Raw genomic sequence first — 22,388 nt, 5'->3', positions numbered from 1 at the left:
TGGTGGTGGTTGTTGTTTGTGTGGTGGTTGTTGTGGTGGTTGTTGGGTTTAACGAGGCTGCATTGTGTGAGGAGCTCACAAATCCTTGAAAGATCTGGGCAAAGTCCCATCAGTGAGCTCCTCCGGCAGGCAAGGCTGCGTTGGCTGGGTCATGTAGCCCGCATGCCCAGCCACCGCATGCCTAAACAGCTTTTGTTCGGCCGGATCGAGGGGGCTAAACGGGTGCGGCACGGGCTAGAGAAGAGATGGAGTGATGTGGTACAGGAGGACGTGGAGCTGAGTGGACTTGCCGATGACTGGTACCAGCGGTGTCAAGATCGGCCTCTGTGGTGGAGGCTCGTGAAGGACGCTACTGGGCAGTTGGAGGCAGTCGCCCTCCAACAACAACGGAGGGCGGAGGAGCGACGCTCACAACAACGAGCGGAGCGCCGGGTGCCTAAAGCACGGCAAGTTGGTACAGTAGGGGGCACAGGTGGTGCATCAGCCAGTCATCTCGGTCATCTCAGTCGACCCGTGGCACCTGCTGGGTCTGCCCCGTGACCTGCCAGCGGGCGTTCGACACTTCACGTGGCCTCAAGGTGCACGTGGCCTGGCACAAGCGTCGTGATGACGTCACCGCCACTTAGTGGCGAATTGCGGTTGCTGTTGTTGTAATGTGTGTGTGTCTGTGTGTAATGTCTACACACACACACGCTCACCTCTCCCCACTCCCCCCCTCCCAGGCCAAAGGACTTTGTCACCACCATGGCCACTGCGGCCCTCCTGTCTGACGCTCCGCGCCCTGCCCCTGCTGCTGCTGCCCTGCTGCCCCTGCTGCTGCCCTGCTGCCCCTGTCCCTGCTGCCCCTGCTGCTGGTGATGTTGCCGGTGGTGGCGTCGATTGCGAGCAACCTGAGGAGTTGGCGGTGGTGTGGGCGGCTGGGAAGCTGCGCTCAATATTCACGCTGCTCGTTGAGTGTGAGGAGGACGACCATGTGAGACCACGGGTGGGGCGCATGGGGGGACAAGGATATGTGTCTGTGTGTGTAGGTCGACTCAGCCTCAAATGTGTAAACATCGCTGCTAGGGAGACAAAGGGCGAGGTGTTGGCCACCGACCCCCTCGTGTGCCGTGCCGGCCTTTACAGGTGCTACTCACTAACAGCACTTGCCCCTACAGTCTGTGAAGGCTACACGGGGGATCTTTGTGCACGGCACGGGCTAGAGAAGAGATGGAGTGATGTGGTACCGGAGAACGTGGAGCTGAGTGGACTTGCCAACGACTGGTACCAGCGTTGTCAAGATCGGCCTCAGTGGTGGAGGCTCGTGAAGGACGCTACTGGGCAGTTGGAGGCAGTCGCCCTCCAACAACAACGGAGGGCGGAGGAGCGACGCTCACAACAACGAGCGGAGCGCCGGGTGCCTAAAGCACAGCAAGTTGGCACAGTAGGGGGCACAGGTGGTGCATCAACCAGTCGTCTCGGTCATCTCAGTCAGTTGACCCGTGGCACCTGGGTTTGCCCCTTGACCTCCTGCCAGTGGGCGTTTTTGACACTTCACGTGGCCTCAAGGTGCACATGGTCTGGCGAATGGCAGTTGTTGTTGTTTGTGTATCTCCTCACCTCCCCATGCCCCCACAGGTGCTTGCGTGTGCATGCGAGGTGTTGCAAATCCTCAGCTCCAGCCATGCTGGCGCATTGGCATTTAACAACAATGGAAGCCTCGCGGCCTTAGCCAGCCTGCTGGGACGCACTCACAACCCTCACACCCTGGAGAAGATCACCGGTAGAAACCCACCCACACCACCCACACTCACCACCCACACTCACCATCCACACTCACCACCCACACTCACCACCCACGCTCACCATCCACACTCACCACCCACACTCACCACCCACTCTCACCACCCACACTCACCATCCACACTCACCACCCACACTCACCATCCACACTCACCACCCACTCTGACCACCCACACTCACCCACGCTCACCACCCACCCTCGCCACCCCTACCCCAGGCACGCTGTGGAACCTGTCGTGCCACGAGTCTCTGAGGGCTGCGCTGGTGGAGCTTTGCCTCCCGGCACTGGTGGAGCACGTGCTGGTGCCAGAGAGCGGCTGGAGGAGCAATTTTGGAGACTCACCCGCCTCACCCTCCCCACCCGGCTCGTCCGCCTCGCCTTCCGCGGCGTTCTGCAACGCCTTGACGTGCCTGCGGTAAGGGGTACCAAGAGGCGGACGTGACGGTGATTTTGCGGTTGACGCGACTGGGAACGTCGCAGTTGACGCGACGTCACGCGGTTGACGCGACGGGGACGTCGGGGGTTCAGACTAGAGGCTTCTTCAACCCGACGTGGATCTTCATCACCAGCAACACGAAGAACCCCGAGCCCCTCACTCTTTGGTCTGCATCAGCAGCAGGCCACGCTTTCCCACCTGATGACGGACACTTGCGTTGCGCCCGAAACGTCGTGATTTAATTGTTTTCATTTATTTTTTTTCGTGACTTTACCGAAAAAACCAAAGAGTATGAATCATCGCAGTCATGAAAACTTCAAATCTAGAACCCCTCGCCCCGCCCACCTTCTAGATCTCTCGAGATCTTTCCCGAAGGCTCCCCGAGAGCTGTTTTGTACCACGTGACTGCCCAGCAGCCCCGTCCCAATATCATCCGGTCACGTGTCGGCAGGTCAACCAGCGTATCGTGCCCCAACGTAACCCTGGCTGGCTGACGCTCCCTCTCGCTCCCTCGCCAGGATCCCGCACCGCATGCTCTACGTGGTGCCTCCGCGCTGACCAGCGCTCACCCAAGCCCCGCTAGGGCTGGTACTACGCCCTGCTAGCGGGCTACACGTAATGCCAACACATCATCCGCCGTGGCTTCGTAAGCCCGGCACCACGCAGTGACAATCACAGTCACTACACAGGCAAGAACATCTGCTGGACTACATTGTGACGGAACAGTGGATGCGGGCCCATGTCCTTGACACCAGGACCTACCGTGGAGCTGATCTGCCCTCTGACCATCGACTTGTCATCTGTAAGATGCGCCTGCCATTCTTCCACTCCGGTGGTGGGTCTACACCCAGGACCCCATTCCAACCTAAGGTGGCCTGGTCTCAGCTGATGAAAGTTTGAAGCGAGAATTTCATCATTGCTTGCGGCTGGGGTTGGCATCGTCCCTCATTCCTCATGTCGAGGGGAAATGGGCGAGGTTTAGGACTGTGGCTCATGCAGCTGCAATGGCTGCTTTGAGTACACGGTCCAGACCTCCTCAGAGAGCCTGGCTGACAGACGAGGTGTTCAGGCTGGCTGAGAAAAAGCGACAGGCCCACTCTCATCGTCTACAGCATCCCACGTCCGAGAATGAGGAGGCTTACCGCAGCCTTCGTTTAGAGGTTTGGAGAGCCTTAAGGCGCTGCAAGGATGGTTGGTGATTGCAGGTTCCTGAAGAGATGAAGTCTGCCTCAATGGCCTGCGATCACAAATCGTTTAATTCCATAAAAAAGTAACCTGCAGCACCACACCTATTACCATCATTAGGGGAAAGAACGGTGATCCAATCTCCGACCCCCAGGAACAGGTTTGCAGATTTGCTGAGCATTTCTGTGAGGTCCTGGGAGAGGGGAAATCTCCCACCCTGGAAAACATTGTGGGACAAAGAGAGGATAACCCTGCTAAGGCTACGGTGCCTCATTATTTGAAGAGGAAGTCACCCCCTGTAAGTGGCTGGCTGAGGTGCTTACCTAAGGAAGTACTGAAAGCGATCCAGAACCTGAGACGAGGAAAGGCACCGGGCAGAGATGATCTCTCAAGAGAAATGCTGAGGGAGGGTGGCGTTTGTGCACAGACTGCCCTATATGACATCATAACAACAGTCTGGACCACTGGACGGGTTCCGCAGGATTGGGAGGATGCCCTGGTGGTCCCCCTCTTTAAGAAGGGCGACCCTGCACAGACTAACAACTACAGGGGCATCTCACAACATCGCCTTGCTAGGCACGCTGATGAGAGGCTTGCGGAGCCCCAATGTGGTTTCAGGAAAGGGCAGTCCTGCACAGATGCCATATTTTCTGTCCGTCTGCTACAGCAGAGGTGTAGGGAATTCTAACAAGACCTACATCTCTGCTTTATTAAACTGGTCAAGGCCTATGATACCATCAGTAGGCCTGGGCTCTGGGTTGTTTTTCGTGCTTTCGGAGTCCCTGACCCTCTGCTCACGATCATTAAGGACCTTCATGATGGTGAGCGGGCCTGGGTAAAACTACATGGCCGGGAGTCAGAGCCATTCCCTGTACACCTTGGGGTGCGACATGGATGTCCTCTGGCTCCCACATTATTTAACATCTACTTTGACCACGTGGTTAGTGAAGCCTTCAACAGCTGTACCGGGGGAATTTCCATCTGGTACAGATTAATGGGAGGCTGATCGATGCCCCGGTGCGGTCAAGGGATGGCTCCCTATTGGTCAACCACGTTATGTATGCCGATGATTTGGTAATAGCTGCTCATTCAGAGGAGGAGTTGGAGACGCTGCTGCTGAGACTGGAGCGTGCCACTAAGAGGTGGGGCCTTACCATCAGCCCCACCAAAACTAAGCACCTGCCTGGGTATTTTGTACCATCGGACACTCCACCCCCACAACTCCCAATCGGTGATGGGGCATTTGTGGAGAGAGTGGAGAGTTACTCATACCTGGGCAGTGTGCTTATGACCATCTCCAGTTTAACAGCAGAGGTCTCACTCCGAATCAGTCGAGCGGCAATATCTTTTCATCGGTTGCGTAACGCTGTGTGGAAGCTACCTGGTCTGTCGCTCCGCACGAAGCTTCAGGTCTTCTCGGCCACAGTCATTCCCTCCCTTCTCTACGCTTGCGAAACGTGGACCCCCTAATGGAGCATCTTCGCCGGTTAGAAACATTTAGGCTGGCCTGCCTATGATCCATCCTGGGTTTAACCCACAGGCTGGATTGTGTGAGGAGCTCACAAATTCTTGAAAGATCTGGGTAAAGTCCGCGAGCGCTCACACCGCTCCTCATACATGACGGCGTTAACTATTATTCATCATCGAGGTGTTTGGGTTTAGATCACATTATCCACTATACACTACACTATACACTACACGATACACTACACTATACACTACTATACACTACACGATACACTACACTATACACTACACTATACACTGCACTATACACTACACTATACACTACACTATAAACTACTATACACTACACTATACACTACACGATACACTACTATACACTATACACCACACTATGCACTACACACTACACTACACTATACACTGCACTATACATTATACACGCAAATAACCCAGACAAACCCTCTATCATGGAGAGAGAGTGTGTATATTTATTGTTGTTAATGAAAACACTGAAATTCGACTCGTTTCTAGGGTGGCGGATCCCGCCGGCGAGCCGGAGCCCACGGCACCTCCTCCACGGCACCTCTCCACGGCACCTCCTCCCACGGCACCTCCTCCCACAGCAGCAGCTCTCGCAGCAGCAGCTCCACAGCTCCTCCGCGCAGCGGGGGGGGGCGACGCCGAGACCCGACCAGGAGTCCCCAGAGCAGATCGCCGCTGGCGCCGCCGCCGGCAGAGGCACCGGCCGCACGTCTTGGCTCTAGCGCGAGCGAGTTTCACCCTCGCCGCCGCCGCGGCGTCACCGGCCAATCGATTTTTGCCACCTCACGTTCCATTTACTCGCCCCCCCCCCCCCCCCAATGCACCGCCGCCGTTTCCACCGTCTCTTTGCTCAACGTTCTTCCGTCGTCAAGGTTCAATGGGAGGCGACCGTCTGTGCCTTTTGTAAAGATTCTAGCGGCAGAGCGCGGGCACCCCACTCACGCGACGGTGTGGGGGCGGCACGTCGGGCTCCCAGCCTCGTAGCTCGGGGGATTCAGCTCTGCTGGGTTTGTAGCCCAGAGTGTTGGGAGCAGAGGTCGCAAACGGGGTTTGATTCCTTAGCCGTACCCGGCCGCACCAGGGTCGCAAACAGGTATCTGTGTGTGTGTGTGTGTCTGTGTGTATCTGTGTGTGTATCTGTGTGTGTGTCTGTATCTGTGTGTATCTGTGTGTGTCTGTGTGTATCTGTGTGTCTGTGTGTATCTGTGTGTGTCTTTGTGTATCTGTGTGTGTGTCTGTGTGTCTGTGTGTATGTGTGTGTCTGTGTGTATCTGTGTGTGTCTGTGTGTATCTGTATGTGTCTGTGTGTGTGTCTGTGTGTATGTGTGTGTCTGTGTGTATCTGTGTGTGTCTGTGTGTATCTGTGTGTCTGTGTGTATCTGTGTGTGTGTCTGTGTGTATCTGCTTACATTATCAGAGTTATGTTTTTGTTTGCATTATGGCTGCAGGTATTGTGGTCTATGCAAACATGACTCCTTGTAAAAAAAGGTGTCAGTTTTGTTGCAAGATAAAAGGGTAAAAAAACAATTATCATATTTTTCTACTGGTAAAGGAGGTTCCAATGGTGTAAATGGTTACTCACCAGTGACTCACGGCCTACCCGTACCCGGCCGCACCAGGGTCGCAAACGGGTACCCGTACCCGGCCGGGTACGGGTAGCCGGGTATCGGGTAGGGTACGGGTATCGGGTAGGGTACGGGTATCGGGTAGGGTACGGGTATCGGGTAGGGTACGGGTATCGGGTAGGGTACGGGTATCGGGTAGGGTACGGGTATCGGGTAGGGTATGGGTATCGGGTAGGGTACGGGTATCGGGTAGGGTACGGGTATCGGGTAGGGTACGGGTATCGGGTAGGGTACGGGTATCGGGTAGGGTACGGCTATCGGGTAGGGTACGGGTATCGGGTAGGGTACGGGTATCGGGTACCTGGTTGCGACCTCTGATTGAGAGTTCAATCTCCTTAGAACGCGTTTTTTGTGGCATCGCGGCTTCCGCATTGGGCCAACGTATAAATGCACGAGTCGGGGTGGATGTTTCATTAAAGCAACCCAAATCTTTTTGTTACTTTAGCTAACTTCTTAATTTGCGTGAGTTTCTGTTTTAAATTTTTTCGTTATATTTCCTCACTCCATCGGTGGATACGAGGGCTTGAGTTTAGCGGGCGCACGTCCTTATTATACCGTAGCAGCCGGCTCCGATTTATATTGACAAAACAAACGGCATTTAAGATGTTGGCTATGCGGTTTGTGAACAGCTGTGGCCAAATCTGAACAGCAGGTGACGTGGTGTTGTGTATATTGTTTTTTTGAAAAATATAAAAATTGGGATTAGAGGAGTCACGCGGTATTCTCATCCTCTTATCGGCGAGGTTATCTGTCATTTTGCTCCTTTTAGCTGGAAGGTAAAGATTCGCAGATGGCCCCACAGAATAAGATCAGCAGCTCTATTGGTGTTCCCCCGTGTCACAGCGGATCACAGGAGTTCTGCATGAATTTTGCGCAGTGTTTGAAAGCTATCATTCAACCATTATGCACCAGATACACAAAAACTGCGTTTAAACGATCTCCCTTGTACAGATAAAAAAACATACGCCCACAACATCCCATTACCACACATCAACGCAAATGCAGTGGGTTCTCATCAGGCGCACGCCAAGACTGGGAGGCAGCAAGTTTTATTCTCTCACACAACCAACACTATTCAACGTTCCAAGGTGATTCTAGATTTGAAGCTTTCGTGACTGCAAGGATTCATATTCTTAGGTTTTTCGGTAAAGTCACCGTGTAGGTAAAACATTAAAATTAATAAAAGTAAAATAATAAAAATCACGACGTTTCGGAGGCAACACAAGCTTCCGTCTTCAGGTGGAACCGTCACAGCCACGACAGCTGTATCAAGTAAATGAGAGATCGCAAGAGCTACCACTCCGTATATATAATGGTTGGAGAGGGGGGAAGGGCCAAGTACGGCACACTTTTTATTAATTTGGTAAGGTGAGGCTTAAGACTAGGAATAGAATGCAGTCTATTGCAATCTCTCATTTACTTGATGCAGCTGTCGTGGCTGTGACGGTTCCACTGAAGACGGAAGCTTGTGTTGCCTCCGAAACGTCGTGATTTTTATTTTACTTTTATTGATTTCAACGTTCCCAGGTGAACCAAGCACATTGCGAGCGACTGCGCTCATCGCGGGCTAAGCACGTAAGGTGGTGGCCGCCGTCCCTACCCACTTCGCCGTTTGAGCGGAACCCCTTCGCTACCGTTGGACGGGAACAGGCGACGCGTACGGAGGCTGAAAAGCGAAGATGGAAGTGGACGACTTCTTTCCCGCGGTTGAAGAACCACGCGGGGACTCCGCACCCCCCCCCCCCTCCCCGTCAGTCACACTCTGGGTCCACATCACGATCTTAAATTTGGAGCTTTCGTGACTGCAGGAATTACTCTTTGGTTCTTTCGGTGAAGTCACGTATAAAGATAAATAATAAATTAAATACTAGCATAATACGACGTTTCGATTGCAACACAAGCAATCGTCATCGGGTATAAATGAAATAGCGACATAAAATCTAACCAGAAAACTATAGACAAACATATAAGCAGACAGACATCACCAAGGTACACAGAGAGAGAGCAACACAGGCACAGAGGGGGGATCGTCTCTGTGGCGAGGCCTTAAATAGACAGAGGGGGGCGGAGGCAGAGAGAGGGAGGGGTTAGAGAAAACATTAACATGTCAATGAGTACGAAGAGACGCGTAGTAAAGTACGCAGGCTTGAACATTAGGAGAGAGGGAGAAAGAACACACTAAATTAAATAACCTAGCAAAATATCGAAATGTTATGTAATACAACACAGAGAGTCGGTCAACACACAACGCATAGCCTGGTCGATTACGTATTTCAAAGATTGCTGAGTCAGCACGTGGCCATCCCCTTCTGGGCCACGTGCTCCGTCACATCTGGAATGTGCCCTCTAGTGAGCCCTTGTGTATAGTACACCCACTGTCGCCATAGAACAGCCCATTTATACTACAGGTGCAGTGCCATGAGAGGGGCCACTGTGCCAGCCCAAGAGGGGAGGGGCTGCTGGGGGCTCTGGGATCCCGGGCGGGTCCAGACGCTTAAGCCTCTGGGCGCCAGGCGCTGGGTTCCCAGGGGGTCCAGACGCTTAAGCCTCTGGGCGCCAGGCGCTGGGTTCCCAGGGGGTCCAGACACTTAAGCCTCTGGGCGCCAGGCGCTGGGTTCCCAGGGGGTCCAGACGCTTAAGCCTCTGGGCGCCAGGCGCTGGGTTCCCAGAGGGTCCAAACGCTTAAGCCTCTGGGCGCCAGGCGTTGGGTTCCCAGGGGGTCCAGACACTTAAGCCTCTGGACGCCAGGCGTTGGGTTCCCAGGGGGTCCAGACACTTAAGCCTCTGGGCGCCAGGCGCTGGGTTCCCAGGGGGCCCAGACGCTTAAGCCTCTGGGCGCCGCCAACGGGGGGGGGGGCTGTGTGTGCTCTGTGGGATGTCTGGTGGCGCACACGGCCCCACCGCTCGTTGGACCAGGCATAAAAGGAGAGCTCCCTGGACGATCGGGGCCCAGTTGTAACTCAAGACCCAAGACCCACGACCAGCCATCTGAAGACCCTGGGATGCTGTGAGAGCCAGCGCTGGGACTCTGGAACTCCCGACTCTACGACCTTGTGAGGGCGAGTTCCGGAGCGTAGCCAGAGTAGAATATCTAGGCTGTGTAGCTAGGCTGTGTACCTAGGCTGTAACAGAGTATCAGGACTGTTGGAGAGTTGGACTGTTGGAGTGTTGTATTGTAATAAAGAAGTTACATCTACAAGTGTCTCCGGAACCCGTTTCACGTGTACCATTCTTAAAGTATCAGGAAATAATTTACGAGTCGCTTGATTCAACCACACTGACACTGCCTGCACACCAGCACACCTCCAACCATTAGGATGCTCCCTGCATCTGTGGAAAACTGCCAGCCTCAATTTCTTGCAGTGCACCACAGCTCAATTGTAGACCCTGCTGCTCCGGGAACATGCTTCACTCGCTCCGTTGAAAAACATTACACCAGCCGCCTGATACACGCACTTACCATTCTCTCTCCCAGTGCCAACTCCACAGCAAGGGGTACACCAGGGGTCGGGAACCTTTTTGACTGGGAGAGCCATAAAAGCCAAATATTTCTAAATATATTGCATTGAGAGCCATATAGTAATTTTTTACGTATAATAAATTAAATGTCTTACTTTTAATGCGACTTCTGGTGCTGCGTGGTTTTGCTGATGGCCTTGTGTAGTCTGGTTCGTACGTGGTGAGGCTGAGCTTCATGCAGGCGTTGAGGCCCCGTGACCCGTGAAATTTATCTTCAAAACTAATTTGTGTTTACTTTAAAATGAGACAGTATTATTAAGCAATATCACAAGTATTTTAAAATCAGTTCCAAACTGATTTTTATTTATTTTTTCAACTCAAAATTGTCTGGGAGCCATATGCCGTCACCAAAAGAGCCATATATGGCTCGCGAGCCATAGGTTCCCGACCGCTGGGGTACACGGTACAATGCTTTTCTCTAGGTGTGTGTGTGCAGCTTTGCGCCCATTACATGATTGTGTGTGGCCGGAGGAACAGCAAGCCTTCTACCCTACTATTCATAAAGCAATGCATCGTGTACCCCTGACCTCTCAATACACCTAAAGTAGGGTTGCCCAGACTTCTCAAAACGTGGTTCCATATTCATGCTTCAGTAGCGCTGCTGGTACTGTTCATCCCAGCGGGCCTGCTGTTGGAACTGCGGGTGCTGCTGCCGAAAGGCTGGCTGCTGCTGTCTGGCCCAACCTTTCTCCTCTCCATAGCCCTGCTGCTGGCCCATGCCGTGGGTCGGCTGCGAGGGCATTTGTTGCTGCTGCATCAGTGGCCGCTGTTGCTGCTGTTGCTGCTGCGGTGGCGACCGAAACACGGGTGCTTGCGGCTCCACCAAAGCCGCCGACTGCCCCTTCTGCGACACGGCAGCCGATGCCTGCTTAACGAGCTGCGATATCGCCGGAGCGCTCTGCATGAGCATGTCAAGCGCCTTGCGCACGTTGGGGTTATCCAGGCCGAGAGACGACAGGTTTACAGTGGTGGGACCGAATGTCGTGCTGGTGGTGACGCGCTCCTGCTGTTGCGGAGGCACCAGTTGCTGCTGCTGCTGCGACGGCATTCGCACGCCTTGGTCCGAGAAATCCCTGCCCATGTTGCCGTAGTTGCCGTAACCACCGACCTGACCCTGAGCTCCCTGCGCAGAGGTGGTGGCGCGCGGCTGCAGCGCATCCTCCATGGGTGCGTGGCTCAACTCGGACTGCGCGCCTACCGACGGCGTTCCTGGCAGCCAGCGCGAGTTGCGTCGCAGCGGGGAGAGAGGACGCGACGCCGCCACTTGCCCCATGTTGTTCGCCTGCTGTCTGCCCGCCGTGTGGCCCGATGGGGGCAAGCTCCCCTGCCTTCCCATCCCCGCCGCCATTGCACCTCCACCGCCGCCGTCGTTGTTGTTACCGCTGTTAAAAGCAGCGCCGGGCGCGTCGGCCGCCGCTCTGTTAGCGTACGCGCCTACGGCTTTGCTTGCCATGTTGGGCAGTTGTTGGTCAAGTCTCTGGCGAGCCGGTGGTGTGTTCTGTTGAAGATGGTGCATTCCAATCCCTCCCTCAGCCAAGCGTGGCGGGGCGGCTGGCTGATTACGCATTCCTGGCACACAATTGAAATCAAAATATGTGACGTGTTAAAGAGGCTACATTGACTATTTTTTTTCTAGAAATGTGTTTCTCTTCGTCGTAGAGGAAAGCTGCTAGATGTGAAAAGGTGTAACGCCTTACCAAGTTTAGTTTCTGTACTGCAGTAATAAAAATGGTGAAATTCTAAAATCACCCTTGCTGAAGGACATAAGAAATGACAAATTGAAAAATGGGAATTATCAAAAAAACTCTAAAATAATATTCACATACCCTGAGCCAAAATGAATGCAATGCCAGAAATAAGTATAACCCGTAAAAACAAAGTTTTTCACTATAAATCCTTTATATGCGTGGCAGCGAACTTAATATAAAGGATTTAAAAATATATTCGCCTGTGGAGGACGCGGGGATCGATCCCGCGACCTTTGGCATGGGAAGCGAGGGCGCTACCAACTGCGCTACTCCGCCACGGCCTGTGGATGGGTTACGCTCTGGGCTCCTACACTGTGACGTTCAGCCAAAGCCATGAATGCGTTCTATTTGAATATATGTAAAATAATTTTTTTTTGCCTAAACAGTGTAAAATTTGGAGAATTTTTTTTCACGAACAATAATTGTCTGGCACAACGAGTCTGTGTGGAAAATGTCAGCTCGATTGGATCACGGGAAGTGGGTTAAAAAACGACCGAAATATTTGCACGGTCGTAAGCAAGCAAGCACGCAAGCAAGCAAGCGAACTTAATATAAAGGATTTTAAAAAAGACACTGAAAAACACACCATATGAAGACATCTTAAATTGAGCCTCTCCACCAAATTTGCTTTCCTATTTACAAACTGAATATTAACATTAGGGCTTGAGGCAGGTAATACAACAGCTTATGTAAACACTGCAAACATAATTTCTTCAAGGCAGAATTCAGAATTTTAGCTGAAGGAAAAAAAAACCTCGTGAGATGGGACATCTCGCTTACTCGGGTGTCCATTTAAAATGTTGATTTTGCACAATCGTTCAATGTTGCGAATGATATTCACAGGGTCTTTAACTGCAACATTACAGCATTAGGCAAAGACTGACAATTATCTACAACAGCGGTCGGGAACCTATGGCTCGCGAGCCATATATGGCTCTTCTGGTGACGGCATATGGCTCCCAGACAATTTTGAGTTGAAAAAAAAATACAAAAATCAGTTTGGAACTGAATTTAAAATACTTGTGATATTGCTTAATAATACCGTGTCATTTTAAAGTAAACAGAAATTAGTTTTGAAGATAAATTTCACGGGTCACGGGGCCTCAACGCCTGCACGAAGCTCAACCTCACCACGTACGAACCAGACTACAAGGCCATCAGCAAAACCACGCAGCACCAGAAGTCGCATTAAAAGTAAGACATATTTAATTTATTATACGTTACAAATACTATATGGCTCTCAATGAAATATATTTAGAAATATTTGGCTTTTATGGCTCTCCCAGTCAAAAAGGTTCCCGACCCCTGCAATATACTATACCAACATTAATCACTTCCTAACATGGTTCACTATTGACGAGATAATCAACTGTAACATGAGCAACGCTGCTGTGCTTACCTCTGCCACGCACGCACCTTTAATGCGCAGCTACCGCTAAATTGTGGGTTAATTTCATGGAAACGGACACCCGGATTACCAAGTGGCCACCTCAAATGTGAAGTTCACTCCTCTCCCAAGAGAAACGGAGCTGATGCTGCTGCTGCTGCAGCAGAAGCAGCGTCCATGGGAAGTGGTGCCAAAATCCCTGTTGCAGCCGACCGACCGGCCGGTGGAGTGGGAGTGATGACGTGATCCATAGCGAAAGCCAACGTGCCATCCACGTCTGTAAACTTCGCTTTTCTCACTACGAACTTTTCGCGGCGTACACCGATCCGCGTCCTGCTTAGATTTACGCAATGTTTCTGTGCCCAGGCCCCTGGCCTCCGTAACAAGATAATCTCACCTTTGATGTGGTAATGACGATGACTTCAAGATTTCTTGCCCTCTTCAATCTTGGTAGGCTTATTGTTGTTATAGATGTAATGTCATTATACTAATAACTTACAGCCGTTTGTAAATAACTACACTGTTTCGGTGATTATACTAATCTACTTGTAAAGTGTTCAAGTTATACTTTGAGTGTAAGGTTAAGTTTTTGTTTGTTACTATATGAATAGAGTGGTGCTCTTATTCATATAGTAGTTATACATGAAAATTTAAAGTTATTCTAGAGGTGGAATTCAACTTACGAGGTATTGTTAGTCTTATTTTATTGGTTTAAACTCATCATAGTATGAGCGTATGTGCAGTGTTCATATTATATACTGTAGTTTCGTAGTACATATAATGCTATTCTCAATAGTTTCCTCGAGTGTTCCAGTAGTGCCGGAATTCAAGTCAAGTTTCATGGCTTCAGTCACAGTTAACCCAAAATATTTTACAATCTTCCCGGATAATGCCTTAACATTGCCTACGAGACATCACCAATGCCTACCACTTATCTGCAGCAACCCCAAGACACACAGCACCAGTGCCCCTAGAGTCCCCCGCACGCTGCCACCGTACCTCTTTCGTCGAGCGCCTTTTCACGCAGAAAGCGCACTTGCTCCGAGATGCGATCCAGCTCTTCCAGGGACATGTCCTTCGCCTCGCTCAGAGCGCTGCGTAGCGACGACGACGGCGAGTTGGCATGCTGCGAGTAGGCCGCTGCCGCTGCCGCCCGCTCACTCGGGTACCTGGACGTGTTGCCGCGCGCGGGACCGGGCCGGTGAGGTGAATCTGTGGGCGACGCTCGCGCATGTAGCGGTGGGGCCAGGGTGTCCGGAGCTGGTGGGGCACGCGCGGGGGGGGCCTGTGTCGAAAAGCCAGTTCGAAATTCCGGCACTTGCGAGAAACGGTGCGGCCGCTGCTGGCGCCGCAAGACGCTGTCGGCGCGCTCGGCCGCTTGTCTGGCGATCTCACTCCGCCGCCGCCGCCGCCGCTCGCGTAGGTCGCCCATGTAAGACTCAAACTCGCGACCCACGAGCTCCATGGCCACGGGCAAAGGCGTGTGGTGGTGTTCTGGTGGAAAACGCGATGTTTATGGCGCCACATCGAAGCTACCCGGATAAAGTCAAACACTACAAACGCCACCTTCAGTGGCATCGAAACAGAGAATTTTTTTTTTCTCTGTAAGCCCAACAACATAGGTTTATTTAATCTTTGTTTCCATTTATTTGAAAGGAACACAAAGGCGAAAACGATATTGCATTGCAAATAAGTATAACCCGTAAAAACAAAGTTTTCCACTCTAAATCCTTTACATGCGTGGCGGCTAGAGTCCTCTCGTCCTCTGGCTTGAGATGGCTGCCACCTATGGGTCAGATGATTGCATTGCACCATTAAGCAATTGGTAATTAAATATAATATTTTTGTCCTAAAAAGTGTAACATTTCGGAAAATGATTTTCACGAACATTAATTGTCACGCACAACGAGTCTGTGTGCAAAATGTCAGCTCGATTGGATCACGGGAAGTGGGTTAAAAAACGACCGAAAGATTTGCACGGTCGTAAGCAAGCAAGCGAACTTAATATAAAGGATTAAAAAAAATACTGTCATACATTGCACCTATGGATGTACGCAAAATTATATTTTGCCAATCGATAATTACGTATAATTTGAAATTAAAAACGAACAATGCACGTGGAACTAAAAAATTCAACTTCCCTATTGGGTGAAAAACATTTTCCATCATGGCTGGTGACACCAAACGCAAGTTAACATTTTGCTGTGAAAAAAAAATTAGGTTTGCACAACTTTTACAAGACCAGCGTTCATCATCAGGCCTACAGAAAGCCTTCACCAATTTCAACGATTCTCCCATGGCGGAGTGCGATTCCCTTCGCACTTTTTCCGACTTTATGGAGCAGCAAGCTAGCCGGCCACATCCACAAATGAAGCTTGCCTTTCGGTTGCCACGATGCATACGGGGGTCGGAGGGCTTACGTTGCTTGTTCCCCTGAAGGACGTGGACAGAGCAACAGTTGTCCGTCACGTGTTGGGGCTTCACGGCGATGGCGAAGGCGGAGCCTCCATTCCTTACATCGTTCAGGGCCTGGCCCAGGAGGTTCTGCGAGCTCAGCATGATGAGATCCACAGTGAGGCCCATATTCCGAGCTTGCTTTCCTATATTCTCTGCATAGTCCCTGCAACACCACAGAACCAATAAGTCAGGAATGGAGCAATAATAAGTATAACCCGTAAAAACAAAGTTTTTCACTATAAATCCTTTATATGCGTGGCAGCGAACTTAATATAAAGGATTTAAATATATATTCGCCTGTGGAGGACGCGGGGATCGATCCCGCGACCTTTGGCATGGGAAGCGAGGGCGCTACCAACTGCGCTACTCCGCCACGGCCTGTGGACGGGTTTACGCTCTGGGCTCGTATACTGTGACGTTCAACCAAAGCCAAGAATGAGTTCTATTTGAATATACGTAAAATAAAAAATTTTTGCCTAAAAAGTGTAAAATTTTGGGAATTTTTTTTCACGAACATTAATTGTCTGGCACAACGAGTCTGTGTGGAAAATGTCAGCTCGATTGGATCACGGGAAGTGGGTTAAAAAACGACCGAAAGATTTGCACGGTCGTAAGCAAGCACGCAAGCAAGCAAGCAAGCATGCAAACTTAATATAAAGGATTTAAAAATTGTGTCACATACTTAAATGAGTACTTGGTAGCAGTCATCGTCATAGGCAGTTTCTGAGTCAGTCTCTCTTCCGAAGATCCACCACCGAATTCCCAAAAACTGATACTAATTTTACAGAACGCAGATGTCGTATGGGCTGAGTCTCTTTCTGACTGGGCTATCAGTTCGCAAACGCTTGATTGCAATGCGAGCAGACTTTACAAGATGCCCTCCCAGCTAAATAAGAAAAAAGTATAAGGAATTCATGACAATATAGATTTGAGGAGGCTCTAAGGGTTAACGTGTGTTTATATCAAATCACCAACAATGATATTACAGTGGGCCTGAATTCCAGACTCTCACCAAAAATGTACCTTCAATTATAGTAAGTTTTCCAATTTCAGCTGAGTTGATAATTAGAAGGAAGCATCCATTGTAAAAGTTTGATTTTGCAATTCTGCAAAATATTATTTCTACTGACAAGTGGTTGACCACGTCAGATACTCAAAGTTCCGTGAAAGAACTGGACTGAGATCAAGCCGGTAAGAGAATGGTGCACGGAGATGATAATTTTTGGTAATTCAAAATTCGCAATTTTTTTCAGTGTTGAAACTCCAGTCAAATAATTTTACTTAATTATTTTCCAGCAGGAATAGCCAATCCATTGCTATTTCATCATATATAAACGTTCAAAAGTATCAACTAATGACTTTGTGTAAAAGTCAAGCTTTTTTGTTTAAACTCAAAAGCGCTTGAAGCTTTCGTGAAATAGGAACGTGATTGTAAAATTTTACACGATAAAATATTAGGAGTTATACTTCGTTTACGTGTGTAATTCATTTTCAGTTACGGAATGTAAAATTCTACATTTCCGAATGACAATTCCTCCAGCCTAAAGTCTCCACCTAGTGTCAATACAGCATCACTGTAAGAATATCCTTTTCTCATTACATGGGAATTGTAGCCAAATATGACGTAATCACTTACTTAATGGCAGGGTAAATAAAATCTTGATTTAAAGCTTTTGTGACTGCAGGGATTGATATTCTTTTTAAATCCTTTATATTAAGTTCGCTTGCTTGCTTGCTTGCGTGCTTGCTTGCTTACGACCGTGCAAATCTTTCGGTCGTTGTTTAACCCACTTCCCGTGATCCAATCGAGCTGACATTTTGCACACAGACTCGTTGTGCGTGACAATTAATGTTCGTGAAATTTTTTCTCCAAAATTTTACACTGTTTAGAGAAAACAAATTAAATATTTAATTACCAATTGCTTAATACTGGCAGACAATCATCTGACCCATAGGTGGCAGCCATCTCAAGCCAGAGGACGAGAGGACTCTAGCCGATGCCACGCATATAAAGGATTTAGAGTGAAAAACTTTGTTTTTACGGGTTATACTTGTTTCCCTTCTACGTGACTTTACCGAAAGAACTAAGAGTATGTAAATAAAATCCTGCAGTCAATATGGAGCAGATGCCAGTGGCAGATCCACACGAAATGTCACCACTCACTTTTGCTGCCGTGAAGCCACAATGACAACACAGTCCACAGGTCTCTCACTGTCATACTGTTTAGAGATTTCATCATAAAACTTTAGGTAGAGCTCTTCACGCTTGATTTCATCTCCTGACCAAAATATAGTTGAAAGCATTCAGCGCAAGACAACTGCACATAGTTAGAATATTACAATTTTCCTCAAATTTCTAATGCTGTCTGAAGCAAGCTGCAATAATAATAAAAAAAATCCTTCATCACATTTGACTACATATCTAATGCACCCTAAATGTTAAAAACTGTAACATACTCGATAAATGTCATCTTAATAAGTGACAAGTTAGAACTGAAGAGTTTGGAGGGCAGAATTATAGATGGCACCAGCAAATAAAACATTAAAAACTGAACCTAAGTTAGTGTATGCACGAGAAAAAAGCTAAGCACATTACATAATGCGCGGTAGTCCCTCATCTAATATATTTTTTGAAAACTTTTTGAATAGAATTATATCTAGATCACACACATGAAATAATAATCTGACAGACCTGATGAAGCATGTCTCTGGCTGGTTCGCTGGTCTTCATCATCGTATGATGGCCCTCTATAAAATAAAAAAAACACCATTACAACCATTTCTCACAATCAAAAACATCGCTCAAAATACCAATCGTGCTCTGTAATGAATACTCCAGTTACCTGAAAGGCGGCTCGTTCTGGTCCTCTTCACCCCACAGCGAAGTGTTGGTCCCCTTTTTTCCATAGCCTCCCCTGCCGGACATGCCCCCCCGACCGGGCATGCCCCCCCCGACCGGCATGTCCACCTCTTTCGTGCATGTCCCTCTTTCCTTGCATGTCCCCTCTTTCGTGCATGTCCCCTCTTTCGTGCATGTCCCCTCTTTCGTGCATGTCCCCCTCTTTCGTGCATGCCCCCTCTTTCGTGCATGCCCCCTCTTTCTCGCATGCCCCCTCTTCCGTAATTACCCGTCTTTCGTGCAGCCTCGTCTATCAATCATACCTCCTCTGCCAGCCATGCCCATCCCTATACGAACATGCTGCCTCTACCACCCATGCCCTCCCTATCGTGCATGCCGTCTCTCCACCCATGCCCTCCTATCGTGCATGCGTCTCTTCCACCCATGCCCTCCCTATCGAACATGCTGCCTCTACACCCCATGCCCTCCCTATCGTGCATGCGCCTCTACCACCCATGCCCTTCCTATCGTGCATGCCGTCTCTTCCACCCATGCCCTCACTATGTGGCATGCCGTCTCTTCCACCCATGCCCCCTCTGTCGTGCATGCCCCGCATGCCACCCCTATGGGCATCCCCCCTCTGCAAGGCATTCCACCCCGGCCAGGCATGCTGCCATCAGTGGTTTGCTGTTCATATGTAATGGGGACCGCCATGGAACACAGGCTGCTCATTCCGCGAGGCCATCCTGTCCTGGGATGGGAAAAGCCGTGGCACCCTCCTGTCATCCCTCTCCCGCGAGCTCCTCCGCTCACGCGACCCCTCCTTTGAACGCCTGCGGTCGTCACGGCGCTCCCGGCTGGCACGTTTTTCTCTGCCACTCCTTGCTGATGAGTCGCGGTGGCCATCGCGAGACGAGGGTGGTGACCGGGACTTATCACGGGTCGAGCGGTGCCTCGAGTCTTGGCTCGATGACCGCTCAGGCGAACGCCTGAGGAGAAAGCTTCCATGCATTATCGTGCGTGCAGACGCCACCTGAAAATAGACTTGCAAACATTGGCCTAACTTTTGCGAAACACAGGTGCTGAGTTACTGGAATTAATACATAGCTGAGCATAAAGGCAATTATTTATTTTAATGAGAAATAAGACATGCAAGGATAACTATAGAACCATTATATATTTTTAGGAACATTCTATAAAAATTGCCATCTTTTTAAATCCTTTATATTAAGTTCGCTTGCTTGCTTGCTTACGACCGTGCAAACCTTTCGGTCGTTTTTAACCCACTTCCCGTGATCCAATCGAGCTGACATTTTGCACACAGACTCGTTGTGCGTGACAATTAATGTTCGTTGAAAATTTTTTTTTCAAAAATTTTACACTGTTTAGGGAAAACAAATTAAATATTTAATTACCAATTGCTTAATGGTGCCATGCAATCATCTGACCCATAGGTGGCAGCCATCTCAAGCCAGAGGACGAGAGGACTCTAGCCGCCACGCATATAAAGGATTTAGAGTGAAAAACTTTGTTTTTACGGGTTATTTTTTTAACGTTGCATGTTTTTGACATTGACTTAACTCAGGTGCTCAAAAATGCATTTAACAATCAAACAATGGTCACTAGATATATCATTCAGCTTGCTATAAAAAAAAACAGCAAAAAAACAAACACTGACCTCTTTGAATCATCATTTCTGTAGAAATAACAATTATAACAATGTAAATAATATAAAAACAATTAAACATGAATCTTACCATCAGCCAAGGGAGGTGTATTCACAACACTCAATAGTAAAAAAATTAACCCGTAAAAACAAAGTTTTTCACTATAAATCCTTTATATGCGTGGCGGCTAGAGTCCTCTCGTCCTCTGGCTTGAAATGGCTGCCACCTATGGGTCAGATGATTGTCTGCCAGCATTAAGCAATTGGTAATTAAATATTACATTTTTTTCCCCTAAACAGTGTAAAGTTTAGGGAAAATGTTTCACGAAAATTAATTGTCACACACAACGAGTCTGTGTGGAAAAATGTCAGCTCGATTGGATCATGGGAAGTGGGTTAAAAACGACCGAAAGATTTGCACGGTCCTAAGCAAGCAAAGCGAACTTAATATAAAGGATTTAAATACCAAAGTGTGCATCTCACTCTTAAAATGGTGTGAAATTGAGAATTTCCATTAAAACCTAATGGATATACACAAATGTCATCAAAACAAGTGGTGTATGAAGTGATAGATATATACTGAACTATTAAACACACTTGATGCAAAAACTATTTAATGAGTGGTTTATACACAGCACTTCAAATTAAAATGGGCATTTTCAGTTAATCTTGAATGACTTTTCTAAGGCTATCCAAAAGGGTGTCCTTCTGAAATAATATACCCAGACAATTCCACTGCAGATTTTATGCATCCGTGTAAAAATGTCATTAAAGTCTGAAGTGTAATTATGTGCTCCATTAAGTAAACTGTATGTCAGAGGGGCAGAAAGGCCACTTGCGATTTGCCGACACGAATGAAGATGCTTTGTGACTAGAACACAATAACTGTCTTGCAACTACACATGCAAATTTCATGTGAAAATAGTTTAACATCGGCAATGCCAGAAAGCTGTTTTAAAGATTAAAACATTTTACAAAGGTGGCTAAACCACGGATTTTTGCTTGTGATTCAATGTTAACAAAATTTTGTTTAAATGTTGAACATTGTAAATAAGATTTGACTTAAAGCTTTCATGACTGCAGGGATTCATATTCTTGGTTCGTTCAGTAAAATCACGTAGAAGGGAAATAATAAAATAATATAAATATAAAACAATAAAAAATTATCACGACGTTTCGACTGCAACACAAGCTATCATCAATAGTCAACGTGTTTGGGTTTAGATCGCCGCGTTATTTATAAATGTGTCGTAACCCTCCACCACCCGACACGGCCAATCGGTAAAAAAAGTGTCACGTTGACAAAAGACAAATAGTTCACTGCTTTAGCCCCCACACCGGTGTGTTGAAGCGTGAAACCACAACATTTACAAATTTTGAGTAGTACGACGTTTCGCTGGTAATTGCATCCAGCATCATCGGGCAATTCGCCAGAATGGTCGCGAAAGCCTACGTGTTAAAATCATCATCCTCAGGTGTGAAATCCACAGCTATTTATATTATTTTATTATTTCCCTTCTACGTGACTTTACCGAAAGAACCAAGAATATTGTAAATAAACTAAGTGTATGCCAAATTCAGATTCTTTGGGTCTTTCGGTACAGTCACGTAGATAGGTTCAAAGTCACGTAGATAGGTTCAAATAAACTATCTACGTGACTTTACCAAAGACCCAAAGAATATGAATTCCTGCAGTCACGAAAGCTCTAAGTCAAGACTCATGCCAAATTAAATTTCATATCTTAGGAACCTGCATAAAAATATGACATTGGTTAAATGGTTAGGCTCTTCTGTAGAATAATTATGTAACTTTCAGAGAAACCACTTACACATATATGAATAATATTCTTGACAGCAAGCAACAACAACAACAAAAATATTAGAACAAGTTTTCAGTAAAAAAATGAATAACATCATTTAGTAAAATTTCCAAATCACTATAGAAAGTGTGACAAGCTCCAAAGTGAAATGTGTTTCCATTGTTGACAATATGGTAGCTAAAATTGTTAGAATGGTTTTAGTTACATGAATGTATACTTGAGGACAACACAAAAGGCTTTCATAATTAAAAGTGAATCTCGACAAGTTATGACAGGCAAACAAGTGGTTAATAAGTATAACCCGTAAAAACAACGTTTTCACTATAAATCCTTTATATGCGTGGCAGCGAACTTAATATAAAGGATTTAAAAATATATTCGCCTGTGGAGGACGTGGGGATCGATCCCGCGACC

The 22,388-nt window shown here is 48.3% G+C and overlaps 1 long non-coding RNA gene and 1 pseudogene across 2 annotated transcripts; one reads left to right on the top strand and one right to left on the bottom strand.

Moving 5' to 3' along the window:
* The first annotated feature begins 825 nt into the window (after positions 1 to 825).
* On the top strand, positions 826 to 5,447 carry LOC133339234 (uncharacterized). 2 transcript variants are annotated; one of them, XR_009754691.1, is made up of 4 exons: positions 826 to 973; positions 1,618 to 1,762; positions 2,000 to 2,198; positions 5,403 to 5,447. It is a non-coding gene; the product is annotated as an uncharacterized LOC133339234 (long non-coding RNA). The 2 variants fall into 2 exon arrangements; XR_009754690.1 differs by having other exon boundaries at positions 826 to 1,762.
* Positions 5,448 to 10,493: 5,046 nt separating this feature from the next.
* Positions 10,494 to 19,095, bottom strand: LOC133339233 (nuclear receptor coactivator 5-like; annotated as a pseudogene).
* Between the last annotated feature and the right edge of the window lie 3,293 nt (positions 19,096 to 22,388).

Source organism: Lethenteron reissneri, unplaced genomic scaffold (assembly GCF_015708825.2).
Source record: "Lethenteron reissneri isolate LAM-NWPU_2019-01 unplaced genomic scaffold, ASM1570882v1 scaffold_1684, whole genome shotgun sequence".
Classification (NCBI taxonomy): Eukaryota; Metazoa; Chordata; class Hyperoartia; order Petromyzontiformes; family Petromyzontidae; genus Lethenteron; species Lethenteron reissneri.
This window is presented reverse-complemented; position numbering and strand designations above follow the sequence as displayed.